Source organism: Balaenoptera borealis (assembly GCF_965194805.1).
Source record: "Balaenoptera borealis genome assembly, chromosome: 2".
NCBI classification, from domain to species: domain Eukaryota; kingdom Metazoa; phylum Chordata; class Mammalia; order Artiodactyla; family Balaenopteridae; genus Balaenoptera; species Balaenoptera borealis.
Window position 1 is genome coordinate 45,410,207 of NC_138867.1, and position 20,966 is coordinate 45,431,172.

The following is a 20,966-nucleotide window of genomic DNA, read 5'->3' on the forward strand; positions in this document are numbered from 1 at the left end:
CTGTACTGAGGGGTTGAGACTGTAAATGTGGACAGATTTAGCTAAGAGCCCATCCAACAGGGGAAATGACCCCAGGGAAGAGGATTGGAGCTAAGGCAGGGCTTGGCTTCACCAGAGGGGTAAAGACAGGATGGGGGTGCTCGTTCCAGGTAGGAGGGAGAAGTTAGCCTAAGGGAAGGCAGAGATAGCAACTAGTGCATCACAGTGGCGGATACTGAAGAGGCCTGCGCAAGAGAACCCCAGGGCTGGCATTGGGAAGCCGTGGGAAATAATGTGGCCTGGTAAGTGCAGCCTGTAAAAAATGTTTCTAATTCAATTCTCTGTAAAAATTATATTACTCTTCTCAATTGGGAAACAGTCAGTCTCTTTGTGAGCCACAATATCTTAATTGTTGTGTATAGGAGTATTTGTCTTTTACCTATGATGACTGTCTAACAGTATTTATCAATGATTTCATTCCCACCTGCCATAGATTGGCAAATAGATAAATAATCTCAAACTTCCTATCCTTCCTCTTTGGGACAGCAGAGGGAGAGAGGGGCGGGCGATCCCAGGAGGAGTAACAGGAGACCTGCTCCAGCCTGGTCTCTGGCTCTAATTAGCCAAACCCTATCTTTGAGAGATCTGCCTTTTAAAGGAACATAAACGACACTGCCCAAGACCCCTAAAGGCCATTAATGCATTTTTTTAAGCTGAAAACACATAAAATCTGCACATTTTATAAATAAACACTGAGAAAAACATGATGAGAATCAGAATTTTCAGCAAGAAACTCCATTCCAACCCAATGCTAAGCTGCCTTTTTAAGAGTTCCTGGATCCCAGCCTCCCCATGGAAGTGTTTGTGAAGTCTGAGTGTATTTTCCTGCAATATACCTAGAGGTCTACTCTGGCTGCAGGAGTTCATGAGCTGAAGTGCCTTAACTATGCCTGGGAGGTACCAGGTAAGAGGGGAAAACTGGCTTTTCAAAAAAAGGAATAACCTATCTCTATGTTTCAATCACAAAGGGTATTTTTGTAATTAAACTGCACAGAGATGTAACTTTGCTACCTAGAGGGCCAGGTCTATGGGTACTTGGTTTTGTTCCCACACAGGACTTTTTCATGGCCTAGGGATTTGCTAGGTCTCTTGTTGTGCAGGATTTAAAGTCAGTGGTATTCTTGAAGTGGTTGGAAATGGCTTGGGGCATTGCAAGGTGGTGGGGACAGTGGAGGTGATGAGAACCTGAGAGGCAGGACAAGGATTTCTCCAAGACTCAGGATACCTTTCATCCCTGGACACTGGGGACCCAGTATAAGACTTGAGTCTACACAGCTATTTCTGAAGCTGACACTTCCAGTGACTAGCTTAGCAAGTCACTTCACCTCTCTGGGCCTTGTTTCCTCATTTAAAATGTTTTCTTTAGATCAAAGAATGATAAGTTTCCTTCCAGCTCTAACGTGCTCTGATACTGTGACCTAGAGATACTGGTGAGAGAAGGGGCAGGCCATATCCACCACGAGCGTGCTCACAGGGCTCAGAACGTGAGGCATGACCAACAGAGAGGCATTTTCAGGCAGTGGGAGTTGATAAGGCTACGAAGCATCTGTAAAGTATTATTAGATGGTAAAGATTTAAGAGGGTACATTGCTCCCCTCCTTAGAATGCCTACCCGATGCCTTTGTGTGCTGAGACCCACCTGGGCACATCCAGTGTCCAAAGCAGACATTCCTGATGAAGTGGGCATCAGATGCATCTTTTATAGTGCTAGGGCTCCTGAGAGTGTGCCTCTGTTTCCCACCAGCCTGAAGAGCTTGACTTCACAAGCTCTTCTCAAAGGCCCGTGAACATCTTCCACCTCTCCCTAGGCCTGATATTATTATAAAAATAAGCCTCCCTTTTTGTAATTATCTCCTCCTTGTCCTCTCTGAAAACCAGGGAAATGCTGAAGAACAGGGTCTGAAAGGGCAGCTGTCACCTTGCTGTCACTCTAAGACCTCAACCCCATTTAATTTAGGCTAGAATAGGGCAATCATTTTCATCAGGCATCAAGCTGAGGAAAACGAGAGTCCACTCCCCACTCCACCCACAAATTGCTAAAGAAACATTGCAAGTAGAGGAATTAATCATAAACCCTGGGCAAACTCTCCCACTGCACTCATGATTTCCTTATTTAATCCTTTTAACCTTCTAACCTGATCAAATAAGGCCTCAGGTTAGGTCTTGGCTCTCTGGGGTAGAGAAGGCCCCTTACTCTGGGGCCATGTGTTCCCAGAGTGAAAGCTGGTGAAGGATCTCCAGTTAGCCACACAGACCAGACGTACCTTCGTTCAAAGGTATACATGTGCACAGGTTTAGGGCAGAAGAGAAATAGTTTTCCTTTGTTCATTCCTCAAAATCACTAGGGTGAGTTTTTATTTTCTATGTGACTATAATGATTGGGCTTAAAAACAGGCGAATCCACGGCAGCCCTGCTGTATCACGGTGGCTGGGTGCTGCGGAGACCCTTCTGCGACTTAACAAAAACGCCACTGCCAAAATGGGTTAAAGACCTAAATGTAAGGCCAGACACTACAGAACTCTTAGAGGAAAACATAGGAAGAACACTCTATGACATACATCACAGCAAGGTCCTTTCTGACCCACCTCCTAGAAAAAGGGAAATAAAACCAAAAATAAACAAATGGGCCCTAATGAAACTTAAAAGCTTTTGCACAGCAAAGGAAACCATAAACAAGACGAAAAGACAACTCTCAGAATGGGAGAAAATATTTGCAAACGAAACAACTGACAAAGGATTAATCTCCAAAATTTACAAGCGGCTCATGCAGCTCAATATCAAAAAAACAAACAACCCAATCCAAAAATGGGCAGAAGATCTAAATAGACATTTCTCCAAAGAAGATATACAGATTGCCAACAAACGCATGAAAGGATGCTCAACATCACTAATCATTAGAGAAATGCAAATCAAAACTACAATGAGGTATCACCTCACACCAGTCAGAATGGCCATCATCAAAAAATCTACAAACAATAAATGCTGGAGAGGGTGTGGAGGAAAGGGAACCCTCTTGCACTGTTGGTGGGAATCTAAATTGATACAGCCACTATGGAGAACAGTATGGAGGTTCCTTAGAAAACTAAAAATAGAATTACCAGATGTCCCAGCAACCCCACTACAGGGCATATACCCTGAGAAAACCATAATTCAAAAAGAGTCATGTACCACAATGTTCATTGCAGCTCTATTTACAATAGCCAGGACATGGAAGCAACCTAAGTGTCCCTTGACAGATGAATGGATAAAGAAGATGTGGCACATATATACAATGAAATATTACTCAGCCATAAAAAGAAACAGAATTGAGTTATTTGTAGTGAGGTGGATGGACCTAGAGTCTGTCATACAGAGTGAAGTCAGAAAGAGAAAAACAAATACCATATACTAACACATATATATGGAATCTAAAAAAACAAAAGAAAAAGGTCATGAAGAACCTAGGGGCAGGATGGGAATAAAGACGCAGACCTACTAGAGAATGGACTTGAGGACACGGGGAGGGGGAAGGGTAAGCTGGGACGAAGTGAGAGAGTGGCATGGACATATATACACTACCAAATATAAAATAGATAGCTAGTGGGAAGCAGCCGCATAGCACAGGGAGATCAGCTCGGTGCTCTGTGACCACCTAGAGGGGTTGGATAGGGAGGGTGGGAGGGAGGGAGATGCAAGAGGGAGGAGATATGGGGATATATGTATAGGTGATTCACTTTGTTATAAAGCAGAAACTAACACACCATTGTAAAGCAATTATACTCCAATAAAGATGTTAAAAAAAAAAAAAGGCCACTGCTCCTGAAAATACTCTGACTGCCTTCAACATTGCTGGGTTGGGTGAATCCCCTCCCTTGTAGCCTTTGTTTCTCATTACAACACAGTTACACTTAGGGCAGTGTTGAACAAACCTCTGCACAAGGGCCCATTTCAGAAAAATAAGATGCTTAAGGTACAAATATATTTGTATTTAAAAACACAAACACAAAACCAAAACAGAACTTTAAAAAAAATCAGGAAATGTAATAGCTGCAATTCTATGTAAGCATTTGAGTTTCATCTCATATCTAAAATCTTAAGAACCACGTGATTAGCCTGCACTGTAGAATCTGACTTCAATATTGCACCTTTGAACAAATTTGATTTCTGAGTAAGACATTTTTGGAGCTGGTTTATTTTGTCTTTCCATATTGACTTCATAAACTACTTGCCTCCTCTCTTCGTGCCTGTAAATTTTGTTGTCTTTATTTGTTAAACCCAAATGACTACAAAGCAACGTCTTCACTTTCAAAGAAGTTCTTCTCACGCCCACTTATTCTGAAATACATAATTTTAATTAGTTGCTTTGCTCTTCTTGTTGGCAGGCATAGCAGGTATTTTAAAAGTTATTCACTGTGAGTTTTCAAAAATTTTCAGTGTTTATTAAGAGTTAAATATAAACATTAACCTACTGTTTTACAAGAAAAAAAAAAAGTTATTCAGAAAAACAACCCTCTCCATGCAAATCAATGTACACATCTTCTTTCTATTTCTCAGATTGACTCAACTGGTTTTCACCACCTGTCTCCTTGTGGACAGGTGGGAGAGATGATGTGTACCTCTTCAGTTTCATTAGATGCTGCCGAATTTCTCTCCACAATGGTGGTTCCAACATATGCCTGGCCTGCATGCATAAGTGTTCCTGTTTCCTCACATCCTGTCAACTTTTCTTATTGTTTGTAACTCCCTGAGTACTTGTAAACTGAAGCATCTTTTCATATGTTTAGTGACCATTTATATTGCCTCTTCTGTGAAATGGTAATATCCTTTTCAATTAGATTGACTATCTTTTTCTTATTAAATTGGAGGATTTCTTTTTATATAGGGTGCAAGCATCTTCCTCAGACTACTTTTTTCTTTTTCCTTTATTAATAGTATCTTTTTTTCCACAGAAGTTTTTCATTCTCATAAAGTTCAAGTTTATCCATCTTTTCCTATGGTTTATGACTTTTGTGTCTCATATAAGAAAATTTTCCCTATTTCAATATAATAATACCATTCTCCTATGTTTTCTTCTAAAAGTTTTAAAGTTTGCCTTTTTCAAATTTAAATCCTAATATAGCTGGAATTTATTTTGTACATAGGGTGAAGTAGGGATCTAATTTTATCTTTTCCATCTTGTTCACTCTTTTATTTTTTTTAAGTGTCTTTTCTGTGGTTAGGATTTTTTCTCTTTATGTCCTTAATCACAAAATTATTCATGTTAATCAAGTTATTCATCAAATTATTAAGTTATTTAAAGTTCTTAGGTCTTAATCATGTCATGTGTTTTGTGCCTAATTCTATGTCTTGGAGGATTGTTTCCTTAACAGTTGGTAATTTTAGATTGTGAGTTCATCTTCAGCAGAACTTTACTTGTGGATCTGTGTAGACTGGCTTTCCTTTTACTTCTATCAGGTACCCCTGGTGTACCACAGGCCCAAGACTAATCTTTAACATAATTTCTCATCCAGAGTTTCTAAGCCTATATAGATATAAAAGTAGTCAAACTCATGAAGTAGGGGCTTGTGAGTGCAAATTATCAGGGAAACTTTTGTCCCTCCACGGAGCTCTGGCAGAGACAGACAAGCTTCCCTATGCTGACTGGTGGGATTTTTTTCTGGTTCATTCTTTCACTGAGGTACAGCCCTTTGGAGTTCAGACAACTCAAAACTGAGAATATACAGGAAAAAGACAACCACTTGGTAAAGTGATGGGCACATAATTAAAGTTACTCAAGGGCAACTTTGATTTACGTGCAGTGAACTAAACAAAGATTTTCTGTCTCATAAATTAAGAACTAGTAATTGCACTGTCAACAGCCTCATCCCATGGCTTACTGCTAAATTCAGAGAATGCTTGTCTTTTAGTTTAAAATGATACCAACATCCACTTTATTGCTTGAAGATTATGTATTTTATGGGAAGGGAGACGTTTGCACTTCTTTGCCATCCTCCAGCCTCTCCCCATCCTCCAGGCACCTTCCACCCCACCTGCCTTGCCATGACGCAAATGCTGCAGGAAACACTCAGCAAGAGGCTGCTTAGGATAAACCTGTGTGAGAACATGTGCCCTCGTTTGGGTATGAGACAGTGTACACAAGCAGGGATACCCATCCAACAATCTCTTCTGGAGGCACACTCTCTGTTCTTTTAGGAGCATATTAATCACTTTTACACTCCCCTGGCTCCTAATCACAGGCGTTTCCAGTGTTGTCAAAATAGTGCCTGCCTACATCTGTTTTGACTATTGGCTTGGGTTCTAGGGAATGTTTGTGAGAGAGGGAGAGAACAAGAGATTGACCGTCTTGTGTTGACACTGTGAGGCTGTTTCGAAATTAGAACGATCCAGGTCTGATGTTGTAATTCCTCCTTTTATGGGCAAAAAAGCAACGTCTCAGCATGAATGAGTATAACTAAATACAGTGGGACACACCCCAGACACAGTGTGCACTCCCTGGACACTCACCATGCTTTTTGTTGTTGTCAATGTAGGACAAAAGGCAGAAGACAATTTTTGCTTCCTCTTCCCAAATCTACTACCCCTAATGAAATGAATAAAACATAAGACTTAAAGAAAAAAATTCCCAACTTAGGTATATCTTTCTTTCCTTTTTTCCCACTTCTTTTCATGTTATAATCCTAATTACCACTCTTAATAATAATGAATTAATTTTTACTTATATAAGTAATAGATTCTCATTGATAAAAAGTAAAACAATACAGACAAATCAAAACTTCTCTTTGCCTACTCGCCTAATCCTACACTGCTCCCGCATTGTGTATCCTTATTATTCATCCACTATGTATCCTTTTAGACTTTTTCTAAAGCATATACATTCACATATATATTCACATGTAAGAAAGCATATATTTTGTTTGGTGGGAGTTTTTGTTTAATGCATAAATTGTGCCATATTCTGTATATTATGCTACCACCAGCTTTTCTCACTTAAGAATATACTAATATGTTGTACACATTTTTTTCATATCAGTGCCTATTTATTGATCTCATTCTTTTTACTGGAAGCATAATCTTCCACGGAATGGATATATAGTAGTTTGATTATTTTCAAAAGAGGGAAATTTGGATTATTTAAAATTTTTTCACTATTACAAATAATGCTATGATGAATTCCCTTGTACATATCTTTTTGGGCACATGTGCCAGTGTTTTGTCTAGCACAGGTTCTGAGAAGTGAAATTTCTGGTTTTAAGGGTAACATTTTCTTCTTCAAAGCAATAGTAAAAACTATGTATGCATGCATGCATGCATGTATGTATGTATGTATGTACCTATCTATCTATCTAGTCAGCTTGGGCTGCCATAACCAAGTACCATAGACTGAGTGGCTTAAAAAACATTTATTTCTCACAGTTCTGAAGGCTGGGAAGTCCAAGATCAAGGTGCTGGTAGATTCAGTTCCTGATGGGGTCCCTTTTTCTGGTTTGCAGACTGCTGTCTTCTCGCTATGTCCTCACACAGTGGAGAAAGAATGATCTCTGGCCTCGTTTCCTCTTCTTATAAGGACATTAATTCCATCATGGATACCCCATCCTCATGACCTCATCTAAACCTAATTATCTCCCCAAGGCCCCACCCTCAAATACCATCACATTGGGGGTTAGAGTTTCAACATAGGAATTGCGGGGAAGGGGGGACACAAATATTCATTCCATTATCTATCTATCTATCCAGAAAATAAATTCCTATGATAAAAACAATTTCAAAGTCAGGATAAAGTAGAGTCATAAATCCAAAAGCAGCCATATAAAAGACAATGGAGTTTAATTCAAACATATCAATAAAAACATTAGATGTGAGTGGTCTAAACACACTAGTTAAAAAATAGTAATTGTCAGATTGGATTAAAAGAAAAAAGCGGGACTTCCCTGGCGGCGCAGTGGTTAAGAATCCCCCTGCCAACGCAGGGGACACAGGTTCAATCCCTGGTCCAGGAAGATCCCATATGCCACGGAGCAACTAAGGCCGTGTGCCACAACTACTGAGCCTGTGCTCTAGAGCCTGCGAGCCACAACTACTGAAGCCCACGTGCCACAACTACTGAAGCCTGCGCACCTAGAGCCTGTGCTCCACAACAAGAGAAGCCACTGCAATGAGAAGCCCATGCACTGCAACAAAGAGTAGCCCCCACTTGCTGCAACTAGAGAAAGCCCGCACGCAGCAATGAAGACCCAACACAGCCAATAAATAAATAAATTAATTCATTTAAAAAAAAAAGAAAAAAGCAAGATTCAACCATACGCTACCTACAAGAAATGTGTTTTAAATCTAAAGACATATATAAGTTAAAAGTAAAGGAAGAGAAACAAACATTTATCAAACGCTAATAAAAAGAAAGCCAAAGTGCCTATATTAATATCATATGAAGTAAACCTAAGAACAAGGAATTATTACCAGGGATGAATGGACATTACATTATGAGAAAGAGGTTGATTTGTAAAGAAGATATCACAATCCTAAATGTGTATGCATCTTATAAGACCGCTTCAAAATACATGAAGCAAAAACTGACAAAGCTGAAAGGAGAAATAGACACATCCACAGTTATAGTTGGGATCTTTAGCGCTTTTCTCTCAGTAATCAATAGAACAAACAGAGAGAAAATTAGTAAGGATGCAGATGACCTAAGCAATACTATCCACCAATTTGATCTAATTGACATTTATATAACACTTCACCTAAAACAGCAGTACCTGAAAAAGGTTAAAAAATTGAAATCATCCAAGGTATGTTCTCTGACCATGATAGAATTAGAGAAGAAATCAATTACAGAAAAATATCTTTAGAATCCCCAAATATGTGGAAATTAAACAACATGTTCTAAGTAACACATGAGTCAAAGAAAAAGTCACAAGGGAAACTGGAAAGTATCTTGAATTGAATGAAAACTAAAATGCAGTAAATCAAAATTTGTAGGTTGCAGCTAAAGCAGTCTTAGAGGAAAATGTATAGTGTTAAATTCTTGTATCAGAAAGGTTATTGGGAAACTCACAGAAGTGGAAGGAAGACTGGAGAAACGCAACAGGCAAGAGCAAGGGAGGAGACAATATCTAGGCCCAGAGCCAATATCACACCTTAGAAATTCTAAGGTAAATTAGATTTAATTTTTAATTACAACTATGAGACCTGCCCGAGGTATCACTAAATAATGGTAGAGGAGAATTTGACAGAGTCGGGTTGAAAGTATTTGTATTGGTGATGGTACTTAGTTGCAGGTCAACGGAATCCACTCTAGCTGATAAAGGGATAAAGGAATTTCTGATAAATCCCTTTATCAGAAAGGGATTTATTTGGGCAATACAGAAAATTCATTGAACCACTGATAGGACTGATGAAACAGACCCCAGGCTGAGCTCCACGGAATTCACCTCAGGCATTATATTGTCACAATAAAAAATAAAAACAAACAAACAAAAAAACAAAAACCAAAGTCAGAAAGCTGCCACAACTTCTGGCTCCAAGACACTGCTTCTGCTGAGAGGGGACAGATGGATGCTCCTTTTTAAACAAAAGTTAGTTCTAAGTTAAAATCTTTTGTAAGTATATCTTATTTATGGAAACTAAATTATATGTCCTCACATTTGGGGCATGGGAAATGGCAGTTAGGGTTGTTGTTGTTTATTCTACATTGGAAAACTGGAATTTAAATTGTGGGAAAGTATTAAAATATGGAAAAGATATATGATAGATCTGGGACAACAAAATGATAGTATCTACTATAGCTATCATTGGGAAAAGTTATTTTATGTTAACTCACATTGAGCTGAGACTGTAAAAAACTTGTTGAAGGGATATATAACATTGATCTACACCTCAATTTTCTCACCTAAAATACATCTACATCAATTACACATAGATCTGCCTCATTTTGTTCATGGCTGTATAATATAATAATATTTCAATGTGTGGATTAATCCTAATATATTCAGTCCTCTAATGATAGAAATTCAAGGTGCTTCCTATATGTTACTATTATTTTAAAAACGCTGCAATGAAGATCCAGGCATATGCCTAACAACTCTCATGATCAGTCCCTTCCAAATGACAGGCTGAGATCTTTTTGGTTTGTTGGTGTTTTTTCCTCAGTTAAATAGAAGATTCTCTTTTTTTTCCCCTCTCAAGTGAATGCACTACATATTTTTAAATTAATTATTAAATAAAAATAACAGCAATACAAGCAGACTCATGGCAGAGGTAGCTCTCACATCAGCTATCTTTCTGACCTCAGGCAAGTCACAAACACCTTTGGGTTTAATTCCATTATCTGCGAACTGTAAAGTTTGGACAAAGTGGTCTCCAAGGCCCAGCTATTAAACTCTGTGGTCCTGAGTAGTATCCTTGAGATACCTGTTACTGCTTTAACCTTTGAGGGCATTGATAACTGTCTTTCACTTCTCCTGAAAGTCTCAAGAGGGACCACGACTTTGAGTTTTTTTTGTATCTCCATTTCTTCTCACCTTCCCAGTACCAAAAGCAGTGCTCCAAATAGAGTAGATGATTAATAGACTAAGTACTGAGTAGCGATGGGCCAACACCGCTGAATGAGGGACAAAATCTGAACTCACCCATCCATCATCCCCAATAATCACTGTCAGGTCCTGTCCACATTTAGGTTCTAGAATGTTTATTCCTAAAGAAGCTCTACACATCCTTATGGGTAAGGAATTGAAGCATCCCTCCTGATTCCATTCTCTCTGAAAGAGTTATGTAATTTTTATTAATCACCTGGACCATTTTGTATTATAAAGTATGATTTATCAGAATAAGTAATTTGTTCCTTAAATTTTTTTGTTAGTACACAGTCTTTAGTCCTTTAAAAGTTTTGGAACGCTGAAACCCAAACCCCTTCATGGAAATCAGGCAAAACCCACTTTTGTATATTTTTGAAAGTATTTTGTATATAACACACTTTTACTGGGCTCTGTCACCGAGGACAAAATACAGAGCCCAGGGTCTTGACTGGACAATGGGTTATAATGGTGGATAACCCTGAAGCATAGTAAAAACAGCATAGGCTTTGTCAGGAGGCCCAGGGTGCAAATCACATTCTGCCTCACTCGCTGTGTGGCCTTAGGGTACCTCTTGGGCCTCAAGTTAATAATAGTTTCTTTGCAGAGCTATTAAGAAATTTTAAAAGTGTATGTAACACTTCTGTCATATGGTAGTCTCCCAACGATGGTAGTTGTTAATACTATTGCCCATGTAGAATGATGTTGATGAATACAAAAGACATTCTAGAGTAAGTGGTATTCAAACAGGGGACTGAACACAAAGGCACATTGAAGAAGGCAAGAAAGGCCTGGACTAGGTGTAAGAAACTACTCTCCGGTTTCCACAAAGGTGACTGAATGGAATCTCCTGGTGTCAGCTCACCAGACACAATCTCCATGGGCTTTTTATTATTTTTTTTTAAATTATTATTTATTTTTTTGGCTGTGTTGGGTCTTCGTTTCTGTGCGAGGGCTTTCTCTAGTTGCGGCGAGTGGGGGCCACTCTTCATCGCGGTGCGCGGGCCTCTCACTGTCGTGGCCTCTCGTTGCGGAGCACAGGCTCCAGACGCGCAGGCTCAGTAGTTGTGGCTCACGGGCCCAGTTGCTCCGCGGCATGTGGGATCTTCCCAGACCAGGGCTCGAACCCGTGTCCCCTGCATCGGCAGGCAGATTCTCAACCACTGCGCCACCAGGGAAGCCCTCTCCATGGGCTTTTATCAAAGCCAGTCATGCTTTACTGTAGTCCACTAAAAAAACTGTTCACTGCCTCTTGGCATGACCTCTATGCCAAAAATATTATCTGTCTATTCATGCAGAGGTACATGCAATGTGCCAGATCCTCCTGGAATGTCTCCTTGTCTTTTATTCCATAAAGACCACTAATTCTGCATCCCTTCCTCTCTATCCCAACTCTGCCTTGGCTCAGGTTGTTATCCCCTGTTTCCTGGATCCTTGCTTTGACCTTATCCCCAGTCTTACTCCCTTACAAGCCATCTCTAATCTTGCTGCCAGGATGAGCACTCCACGGCCTCCCTATCATCTAAAGGGTAAATCATATTCATCTGCAGACATATGAAACCCTCTATCATCTCCCCTGCCCACATCCTGCCTAAATTCCCATTGCTTCTTGCCATCCTCCCCCAACTCCCCCAGTCAAACTCTACTCTCCCAAGAATACTGATCTATTTACGTGTCCTGGAACACCCCATGTTCCTTCACTTATTCTAGCTCTCACCTTGCTTCCATGATGATACACGTCTCTTTGCTCCTCACTAGGTGAGGGGCTCCAATGAGGGCAGTGGCTGTGCACCCATCATCTTTTTGTACCCCTAGCACTTACCACACTGTCTAGGGAATAGTAGGTGCTCAGTAAATGGGCACTGAGTGAATGAATGAAAGGTTCTCTGAAAACAGGATGTGACAGGAATGCGGGAGGGAGAGGCCAGAGGGAATCCAGTGTACCCTGTGGGTTGCACAATCCTTCTCCATAGCCTTTGCATTACAATCTAAAGGTTTTAACCAACTTCAAAGCTTAAATACTTAGAAAGATCTTCTTTTCTACTTTTGGTGTCACTGAACAAAAAGAGGGAAAAAATGCAAGCTTGTCTATGGGATTTAAAAAGTTATCAAATAGTTTAATATCAAGATAGACCACTCACAGCTAAAAAATTCCATGATCTGTGATTCCTCCTCAGCTCTTTAATGTGAGAATATTTACCACCAAAGGGATAACCTTGATCCAAGGAAGTTTGTTAATGTAATCCCCAAATATTTCTAATCGAACATGATTACTTTTAAAAACTAAATGCAATATCTTCAGTAGCTAATCTTCCTCTCATTTAATCAAAATATCTGTCATCTCAGATGTGGCATCCAGAGGCTGAAAGTCCCAAAATGAAAAGAAGGCGGGACTTCCCTGGTAGTCCAGTGGGTAAGAATCCACACTCCCAATAAAGGGGGCCTGGGTTCGATCCCTGGTTGGGGAACTAGATCCCACATGCATGCTGCAACAAAGAGTCCGCATGCTGCAACTAAGAAGTCTACATGCTGCAACTAAGAGGTCTGCATGCCGCAACTAAGAAGTCTGTGTGCTGCAACTAAGAAGTCCGTGTGCCACAACTGAGTCCACATGCCGCAAGTAAGAAGTCCGCATGCCACAGCTAAACATGCTGCAACGAAAATCCCATGAGCCGCAACTAAGACCCGGAGCAGCCAAAATTAATTAATTAATTAAATTTAATTAAGTTAAATTAAATTTAAAAAAAAAAAGAAGGAAGGCGTTTTCCCAGCATCATGTCCTGGAGTATTTCCAGGGCTTATAATGGTGGAAAGGCAATCCTCTCTTATCTCCTATGCCAGCCAGTAGCATTCTGTCCAGACTGTTCCGACATACTCCCACCCAGATGAATTGTATTTAAAGAGAATAGGTCCTTAACCTGTACACCATCTGATTTAGAACGCTGGCTTTTCCTGGCCCAAGAATTCAGAAAGGAAAAAAGAAAGAAGAGCTATAATTATAATCCCTCCTCCTGCCCTCAATCGTGAGCATCCATAGGCTTGGGAAGTTTGTCAATGTGGTGGGAGAAGATAGCTGTGTCTCAATAGCTGTCACGTTAGATATCCACGTGGCCACTGTTTCTGCTATTGTTCCTTTCTGCCATAAGGAAAAGGTGCATATGAAATCACTGGCTACACAGGACTGTCCTATATGATGCAATGCCATGATGTGGCCGTCTCTTACAGTACGGCTTTTCATTCCAGGATAGTCCATTGTGCCGCTGTTTTGGATGCAGCTTGGCATGAGCACAGAAAGTCCATACAGCCACCCACAACTTGATCTACTAGTTGTGAACGGAAACTTTTGAATACGTTCCACCAGCTGCACAATGGTACCATTTAGTACTTTATTCTCAGGGGAAAACGTTTGCTGTGTGAATAATACCAGGGACTTATGTAAGCCTCTTCATTTTCAGGGAGCTTTATGGGTGTCAGCAAATTCACACAACACCCTGGTAAGGTAGCAAGGCATTGTCGTACCTTCTTTACAGAGAGAGAACCCAGATCGCAACATCAGATTTTCCCAAGGCCAAATGGACAGTAAGTGGCATGGACTTGTTTCCGGAGAGACCCATACTCCTCTGCTAGAGAGCACAGACAATTTCCCACCTACAGAAAGACTCCACAGGGTTCTCTCCTAGGCTTAACACTTGAGGATAAATACCCTGATTGTTGACACACCTAATGTTGCCCTAACTTGGGTTTTGTCCAAATGGATGAAAAGGACAAGACAGGGTGGGGACGCCCATATAGGACAGTGGCGAAGGCTTTGGCATCTCTCACAGGCCTTGCCATTGAGGAATTGTCCAATCTATATTCACAGGATCGTGGGGAGAGGAGCTGAGTATTCATTAAGCCCCATGAGAAAAAGCAAAACAATTCTTCCCACTATATAGGACAGAGTTATTGATTTTAATTGCTAGTTAGGAAATTGCGAAAAAGTTTTTGCTATCAGCTACAGGAACATGCAAATACTTTCTGTAGTGAGTTGAATTGGGGCCTCCAAAAAGATATACCCAAGTTTTAACCCTCAAGACCTGGATTGTGACCTTATTTGGCAAACCAGTCTTTGTACGTATAATCAAGGATCTCAAGATGAGATCATCCTGCATTTAGGGTCGCCTAAATCCAATGACAGGTGTCCTTAAAAGAGAAAGGCAGAGAGAGACTTGAGACGCAGACCCAGGAAGAGGAAGACCACGGGAAAATGGAGGCAGAGACTGGAGTTATTCAGCTACAGGCCAAGGGAACTCCAAGGATTGCTAGCAGCCATCAGAAGCTAGGAGAGAGGCATGGAATGGATTCTCCCTCAGACCCTCCAGAAGGAGCCAACTCTGAAAACACCTTGATTTCAGTCTTTTGGCCTCCAAAACTGTGAGAGAATAAATGTATGTTGTTTTATGCCACCCAGTTTGTGGTAATTGGTTATCACAGCCTGAGGGTACCAATATAACTCTTCAACTCTTTCTTCCAATCTTCAGAATCATATGAATTTTCATTCAACTTAGCTAAATACATACCATGCCAAATCTTGTGTGTGTGTGTGTGTGTGTGTGTGTGTGTGTGTGTGTGTGTGTGTCTAGAGGGCATTGTAACTCTAAAATGGTTGATAATTACTCTTCTAGATAAACAACAATGGTGAATGAAGAATTGCATCACCCTGACTTGTCCCACTGTGAAGGTAGAAGGGGCACCATGAAGGGAGGAAAGGAAATCAAGAATCAGTGGAGTGAATTCAAGTTCTGATCACAAAGCAATAGTTTTCATACCTTCTCTTCCTCCAGGCCACTGCTCCAAGGAGCACACAGTGGGGCACAATGTACCCTTTAATAATCATATGGTTATAATTATTATTAATTTAATATGAATTTGTTACACAAAATTGAACTACTATAAAAATTCATAATGTGGAAAATGACAATCTCCAATATGCAGATGGTACACATCGCTCTGAGTTTTTTCCTCTGAATGTATGAATGAACTCCCTCCCTCTCTCTCTCTCTCTCTCTCTCCCCTCAGCCTTTTAAAAACTGGAATGGAGAATGGGTCTGCAGGACAGCCTCGTATCTACTAGTTTTTTTGGCCTGTTTCAGTTTGATGAAAGGCATGTTTGCTGAGCGTTCCTAGATGTGAGTCCTGTTTCTTGCAAGCCTTGGGTCGGGCATAAAACTCTCACTAAACATATCTGAGGTGAGGTTACGTTTTTGATGAAAGCACAGATTAGTAAACTTTTTCTGTTAAGAGCCAGATAGTAAATATTTTAGGTTTTGCAGGCCATGAGGTCTCTGTCGTTACTACTTAACTCTGCAGGCGTATTGCAAAAGCAGTTACAAACGATGCGTACCTGAACGAGCATGGCTGCTGTATTACTCTTCTATTGTTGCACAACAAACGACCAAAAACTTAGTGGCTTAAAACACTCACATATCACTTCTACTTCTATAGGTCAGAAGTCTGAGTGGGCTTAGCTGAGTTCTCCATTTAGGGTCTCCCAGGCCAGCAGGAAAGTGTTGGCTAGCTGGGCTCTTATCTGCAGGCTCTGGGGAAGAATTCACTTCTAAGCTCCTTCAGGGTGTTGGAAGAATCCAGTTCCTTGTGGTTAGAAGACTGAAGTCCCGGTTTCCTTGCTGCACGTGGGCTGGCGCCACGCTCAGCTCTTAGAGCCCTCTCTCAGGCCCATCCTTCTGTTCTGCAGCTTGGTCTCCCCTGGCGCTCCTTGCTATCCCTCCCTAGCATGACAGGGAGGTTATCCTTTCACCAAAACAGTGTCCCACCAGCTCTTCCACAAAATTGTGTCCCAGTTGTCCTCGCCTGTCCCATCTACAGCTGTGGGACACGGGGATTTTTGTGGCATTTGGTGCTCACTGGGCTTTCTCTTCTTTTCACCGTTAACTCACTTATTAGATCTGCTTGCTATGATTCTCATGCTGTCCCCTGTGTCGCCACTCTTATCCAACTCACTCTTTTTGTTCCCCAGAGCCATTGTGCATGCAGACTGTGGGACTAACACACCTGGGTAGGTTCAGAAGGCCCTGTAGAAGTGACACCATGAAGTCACCTGCAGAGAGCCGCCTCCCCGCTAAGAGTTTCAGGAATTAACTTTGCTGTCCGCTCTGCTCAGGTGGGGCCTCTGCCCACACCCTCTGCCCAGGACACCATCAGTGAAGATTAGGAAGGAGCCTCTGTCCCTCTTCCTCCCCACATGCTTCACAACTGCTTCTTGAGGAAAGCTACTGCAGCCTCCTGGCTGGCAGCTCTGCAGGCCCCATTCTGAGGCCCCTTGCTGGACTCACTGCCCTCAATCTTCTTCCTCATTCCATTTGCCTAGGGCAACCATGTCCACGCAATGAAGGCAAAGCCTGTGTTGTTGAAGCCACGGCTGTCTTCACACACAACACTTACCTTTCTCTTCCTGATCCTGGACCAGAGGCCCCGAATATGCGGCTCCTACCTTGGCAGGGGGATCCCTGTCTCAGCTCAGTCGCCTCAAGTTTGATCCTACAGGAAAGATACAGGTGTTTCCTGTTATGATCTTTGCCTAGAATTGTTTTGAACCTTAAAAATGTTTTCTTTTCCTATTTTATAAACAAAAATGTTATGCTCGACCACCCAAGAAGATCTTGACGTGACCCACCTAGGAAGATGAGACCGCACCCCCAGCAGGTGCCCCCTTTGAAGACTCATGATGCAGATTCCCTCCAGCAAAGAGAACTTGTCAAACTTTACTTTCTTTGCTTATATTATGAGAACAGTAGTCTTTTATTGGTTCCCAAATTATGGAATTCTGTTATAATATGAAATATGGTTTTTTAAAGTATACATAGAAATGCTGATACACATCCCTAGGAACTTTCTTTCCCCCGTTAGAAAAGCAATGCTATAAAACATAAGGGGAACAAAAGAGAAGGGGTGGAGGCCACACAAAGAACAACTCTGAGGGGACTTCCCTGGTGGTGCAGTGGACAAGACTCTGTGCTCCCAATGCAGGGGGCCCAGGTTGGATCTCTGGTCAGGGAACTAGATCCCACATGCATGCCACAACCAAGAGTTCACATGCCACAATTAAGGAGCCTGTGAGCCGCAACTAAGGACCCCTCCTGCCACAACTAAGGAGACCACGTGCCGCAACTAAGGAGCCTGCCTGCTGCAACTAAGGAGCCAGCGAGCCGCAACTAAGACCCAGCGAGAATAAACAAATAAAAAATAAATAAATAAAAAGAACAACTCTGTGGGACCCAGCGAGAAACAGAGAAGAGTCCCACTATGAAGCTGCCTTTTCAGATGCTTTCCAAGCTGAACAATGTTCTCAGAAATGGGTATGTGTTCTGTCTTAACATGCACATGTGCCCATTATATTTGAAATAGCACACCTCTGTGTATTATGCCGTATATTTCCCAAACGAAAAAATTTTCATCTCAACACCAGAAAAGCCCTGCTTTATAAATTTCTTGTTTCTCATGCAAGGAGTTCAATATGACTCTCTCCTGCGCCAGACAGTCAGTTTTGCCATTTGCCATTAGTGGATCCTTGAGAAGAAATGTGAAGACCTCCAGACCACAGAGCCAATTGCAGGCATGTGTATGAATTCAGATACCCCCAGCCAGGGGCAGGGGAGGGCTCAGCGTGTGCATTTTGGGTGTAGGAATGGGGCTGGTGGAATTCTGCTAGAGAAACAGAGATCAGAGCACTCTCCTTTGAACTTGACCATTTAAAAATTTTGCCCCTCCCTGAGCAGTAATGAGGGCTGATGAGATGTATCATAATCCCAGAGTGTGAACACACATGAGACTTCGATCACTCCAGCCCGGCAGAGGCAAGGAAAAAAATATCAACATGAGAACCCAACAGACATATGATAATAACAGGGATCATTTCCCAGGCCAGTCAACTCTGCATAGTCTTGTCTGCCTCGGTCCCGCAAAACACTACTGTCCAGTTTAACACAGCTGGACTGGCCTTTCAGAGGCACAGACAAACACAGGCTAAGGCTGCGCCCACCAGGACTGACCTGAAAGAAACGGAGGGGAAAAGATGGTGTCAATGGCTCCCTTTCATGTCCACAGAATTCTGTAAAACAGGAGCAGAGCGCTTAGTCATTGTTTAATGCCCCTGAACATCGCTATGTATCCAGGATGTTTTGGGTTCTGCTTAGTATTTGATTTGAGTTTCAACTATTTTCGCAGTGGACAAAGTAAAAGCTGAGTGAATCATATGCATTAAAATCCTGAAAGCCTTTCCAAACCTAAAGATAGCTAATAACTTTTTAGCCTACACTTTACATGAGGAAAAACAAATGTTTCAATAAAGTGTCCAAAATTCTTAGAAGAATCAGAGATAAGATGTTCCCACCAGCGACTTCAGTGTTGCTGGACCAATTTAGCAGTTTGGGCCTTGGGAGCAGTCCCACTGACAGGACAGAGGGCTCTTTGGGAAGACAGAGGCCATTTGAAAGGCGAGTGTTATTTATAAATTATCTCCAAGTGGTCCAATTCCTACAATTCCCAAGTTGCTTAGAGTTTCAGAGTGGAAATTTAAATCGTAGACCATTTGAGGTTGATTTGGTCTAAGCTGGGGACAATTTTGAGAATTCAAATGACAAAAAGAAGGCAAAACAGTCTCTCTTGGGACTGCTCAGGAGACTTGTCCTTGCTTGTGATGCCTTAGTTAATCACCATCTGCATTCTGCTTTATAATTCACAAAGCCCTTTTCTCAGACTCTCAGGGAGGCCTCATGCTTTGCACCAGGGAGGAGCTGCTGAAAACAACCTCCGGGGGAGGGAACCAAATGGAACAGTTAATTTACTGTTAGAGCATATCTACCATCTATCTATTTATCTATCTACCTACGTATCTGGCACAGGTTAGGTATTAAGAGTTCCAATTCTACCTGTCTCCCGTAAGCATTTCCCCACATCAGAAGCTGTGTCTGATCTACCCTTAGCCATCTCCCTGCCTCTTTCTCTCTTCCTTCCTCCCTCCCTCCCTCCTTCCCTTCCTTCCTTCCTTCTCTTTCCCTCCTCCCTCTCCCTCTCTCCCTTTCTTCCTTCTATCCTTCTGTCCATCCATCGTTCCTTCCATTATTTCTTCCATTTATTCAACAGTTGTTTAGTAGACCTTTACTCTGTGCCAGCCATGGGGTTAGGTGTTGATCAGAGGTCAAAACACACTTCCTTCAGATGGCAGTGGAGAAAAAAGTAGGACCTGAGCCCTCCCTCACCACAGAGCTCTATGGAAGCTCATAAATTCCAGCCCATGAGAGTCCATATATACAAAGGAAAAAACCCTTACCATCTCTACTCCCACCAATGATGAATGTAAGACTCTGGGGAAAGATGATCTTCCCAAGGTTATAAAACTACAAGTATAGTTGGTGGGGGGTTCTCTTGGGCCTTCAGACACACTGGCCATAATTCCTCTGGGTATGTTTTCGGTTTAGCTGAGGAAAAAGGGAGAGATGGAGGGATGGTCATGTATTACCAGGCCTATTCAATGAACCACGGCTGAAGGAACGGCTTTGAATCATAGACAATGCCTGGCTCAAAGCAGGCATTCAATGATTTTAGACTAAGTGATCCAGAGGATCATTAAGAAAAGGTGTTGGGCTTCCCTGGTGGCGCAGTGGTTGAGAATCTGCCTGCCAATGCAGGGGACACGGGTTCGAGCCCTGGTCTGGGAAGATCCCACGTGCCGCGGAGCGGCTGGGCCCGTGAGCCACAACTACTGAGCCTGCGCGTCTGGAGCCTGTGCTCCGCAACAAGAGAGGCCGCGATAGTGAGAGGCCTGCGCACCGCGATGAAGAGTGGCCCCCACTTGCCGCAACTAGAGAAAGCCCTTGCACAGAAACAAAGACCCAACACAAGCCATAAATAAATAAATAAATAAATAAAAATTAAAAAAAAAAAAAAAAGAAGCTGTTTCTTGTCGGCTGATATTTAAAAAAAAAAAAAGGTGTTCATTCTTGCCCTGGTTCATTGACTTGTATGCATAAAATACATTAAAACAGGATAAGAAATACTTACCTAAAGGAAAAATGACTGATATAGCAAGAAAACCATAGGAATACAGGTATGTTATTCATTTGGAAGGCCAATGGCTGGCACAATATATGCTTATAAAATTGATTTACAAATTAATTCTCTAGGAAGAATAATACAGTGGTTATTCTAGCAATGTTGATAGCTACAGATGTAAGAATGCAATAATAAAGAAAGTAGGACAAAGAGAGCTAACCCAGAGCCTCTCAAACACTTGCATATATTGAAATTACCTAGAGGGTTTGTTAACATATGCGTCCGTAGGCTCACCCCCAGAGTTTCTGATTCAGTAGGTCTAGGATGGG

At 41.7% G+C, this 20,966-nt stretch overlaps 1 protein-coding gene across 1 annotated transcript in view; it reads right to left on the reverse strand.

The window, feature by feature from the left end:
• The window catches only part of ANKRD55 (ankyrin repeat domain 55), a 502,662-nt gene that overhangs the window by 265,402 nt on the left and 216,294 nt on the right, over nucleotides 1–20,966 (reverse strand). Inside the window, exon 6 of the mRNA XM_082382340.1 lies at nucleotides 17,029–17,124. The gene's annotated coding sequence lies outside the window, so the exon portion shown is untranslated. The remainder of the gene's footprint in view (nucleotides 1–17,028; nucleotides 17,125–20,966) is intronic.